Genomic DNA, 2,823 nt, shown 5'->3' with positions numbered 1-2,823 from the left:
TATCTGAAGATTTCTAATGTCAAACGTGTATGGATTGAGGCTGACAACCGAGGTGACGGGCCAAAGTAGCCTCACCTGTCAGTTACATGGTGCAGCAATCCTGTATACTGGAGAAAAATTGGAATATAATAGGCATATACCTACTAAATCAACACACTAATAACTGAAATATATGGAGAACAAAACGGAAAAAATATGGTCAATTTAATTGTAATCCTGCAAAAAAAGAAGAAATTCATAACAGAACAGTGTGAGAAGAGAAACATGACGTAGATGCGAAACAAAATTTATTGTTATAACCACCGTAAGTGCGCCGTATTCACGCCCCCAACTTCATTGCCTGTTGGCACTCGGGATACATGCCCCCAAGTTCTATGCTTCAGTTTGAGAGAGAGACGGATATGTTTTTCATGTGCGGAGGAAGATAGAGATGAGAGAGGAAGATAGAGATGTGAGAGGGGGGGGGGGGGGGGGGCAAGGAATCCATGGCCCCAATTTCTTTGTTCCAATTATAGAGAGATATTGATCTGGTTTTCATGTGGGGAGGAAGAGAGACATGAGAGCGGAAGAGAGAGAGACATGAGAGAGAAAGAGAGATGCAGGGGATCCATGCCCCATCTTCTTTGCTTGAATTATCGGTGAGATACAGATCGATTTTTCATGCGTGGAGGAAGAGAGATCTGAGAGGTAGAGAGAGACGTGGAGAGAAAGAGGCGCTGGAGGTGCATTTCTTACGGGACTCTATCTCTTTTAGATTTTTTAAGAAACTATTTCTTTTAGATTTCTTTTTTTTGGAGACAATGTTTAAGATTCCTTTGAGGCTATCGTGAGAGCATTATGGGCCTCTCTTACGGCTGTAAACATGGGCTTTATAATCAGTCTATTTTCAGCCAACCTAAACTGGCCAAAAGGTTTGTGGCTTTTTTACGAAGGTTAATCTACACCTTAATAATTCGGTCCCACCAGATCAACGGCTCGTAAAATCTGATTAACGTGGTAATTTCTTGGGAGTCGCTAATTAGTATAGGTATACAAGTATAGATATAGAAATATAGATAGATATAGAAGTATTGATAGATATAGATATAGATATAGATATAGATATAAGGAAATATAAGTAACAACTTTATTATTGCCTCTAGGAAATATTTCCTTCAGTCTCCACTACAAAAAATACACTTCCGTGATGATACGTGTTTGTCACAGTAGGTCGCGTTTTTTGTCATGCATGTACATCCATGACAAATTTATGACAGAATCAAGATAGTCATACCTGTGATGTCGTAGAAGTGTTCCATGACATTACCAAAATTATCATCACGGAAGTGTCCACTTCCATGACGATAAATCGCGCGTCACAGAAGTGCTTTCGTCAAGGGTGACCGACACGTGGCATCCACCGTAACGGAACACCGTTAAGCTATCGGGTCGGGTTTTGGATCCGATAACCCATTAACAACCCCGACTAATGGGGATTTTCCACGTGTAAAATCATCATTGGCTGGAGCAGACACGTGTCAGGTCCGCGTTGGCACAGGTGTCACTCATCCAATGGGCGAGACGCGCCTATGATATGTTGACACGTGGACCGGCCCAAAGTTTAAATGGGCCGGCCCAACTGAAGGCCCACAAGATTTTGCGGACCATAATGGGCCGGCCCAGCTAAAGGCCCACGAGTTTTGCGGACCATAATGGGCTGGCCCAGCTAAAGGCCCACAAGATTTTGCTGGCCATAATGGGCCGGCCCAGGTAAAGGCCCACAAGATTTTTGTATGTCATAATGGGCCGGCCCAGGTAAAGGCCCACAAGATTCTTGCGGGTCATAATGGGCCGGCCCAGCTGTAGGCCCACAAGATTTTCAGGGCCCTAGTAGGCCGGCCCTTTAACTGGCTGCCATGTTTTGGGTCAAATGCCGGCCCATATTTGATCCGGTCCATTAATGGTCTGCCACGCTCCGGAGCTAATAGTGGCCCATATGAGATCCGACCCGTTAAAAGCCTACCATGTTCTGGGCCAAATTACGGCCTAGATCAGGTCCAGCCCTTTAAGAGGCTTTGGGCTCAATTATGACACATATCAGATTCGGCCCGTCAACTGGACACTATGCTTTTGGGCCCACTTTCTAAAGGCCCACTTAGTAATTCGGCCTGATATTAGTTTTGGCCTGTTAAGGGCCCGTTTAACATTTCGGCCCTATATTAATTTCGGCCTGTGAAAAGCCTGTCATATAGTTGGGCCTAACTACGGCCCGGTTTGCATCCGGCCTGCTCGTAGCCGATATCTGATTGGGCCAAACAAGGACCGAGACAATTTTGGCATGTGAAAAGCCCGTGATTTGATTCGCACAATCATGGGCCGGGTTTCATTTCGGGCTGCTGCGTAACTAGTAGGAATTAAGAACAAACCTACTCTATACAATAAAGAAATTACGACATAGTAACTAAGAATAAACCTACACTATACAATAAAGGATTTAAGTTATATTACATCCACTGGGCATCGAAGTTCGCCACCAGTGATCATAAAGCGCAACGAAGAAGCGGATTACAAAAACTGGGCACCATTGCAGCGTAACAAAATAATACTGAACCGAGACCACTTCCAAGACAGTTCAAGAAAGGTTAGCCTTGCGGGGGAACTGCTGCGCAAGGCTGTGAGACCGGCCTAGCATGTCGGTCATAGCTTCCAGGTGTAGCTGTTTAGCGATGAGGTTCTCATTGGTGTTCTCCGCAATCTTTCTTAGAGATAGGAATTCAAGTCGAAGTTCAGTTGCAGAATGCCTTTCTGCTAGAACTTGGGACTGAAGAAGTCGAACTGATTCAG

General features: G+C 44.7%; 1 long non-coding RNA gene across 1 annotated transcript; it reads right to left on the bottom strand.

The window, feature by feature from the left end:
* LOC123059569 (uncharacterized) lies at positions 1 to 464 on the bottom strand. The gene is made up of 2 exons (XR_006427481.1): positions 304 to 464; positions 1 to 216 (listed from the first exon to the last, which is right to left on the bottom strand). It is a non-coding gene; the product is annotated as an uncharacterized lncRNA (long non-coding RNA).
* Positions 465 to 2,823: the final 2,359 nt, after the last annotated feature.

Source organism: Triticum aestivum, chromosome 3A, assembly GCF_018294505.1.
Source record: "Triticum aestivum cultivar Chinese Spring chromosome 3A, IWGSC CS RefSeq v2.1, whole genome shotgun sequence".
Classification (NCBI taxonomy): domain Eukaryota; kingdom Viridiplantae; phylum Streptophyta; class Magnoliopsida; order Poales; family Poaceae; genus Triticum; species Triticum aestivum.
The sequence above is the reverse complement of the archived record's forward strand: the minus strand, read 5'-3'. Positions and strand labels throughout refer to the sequence as shown.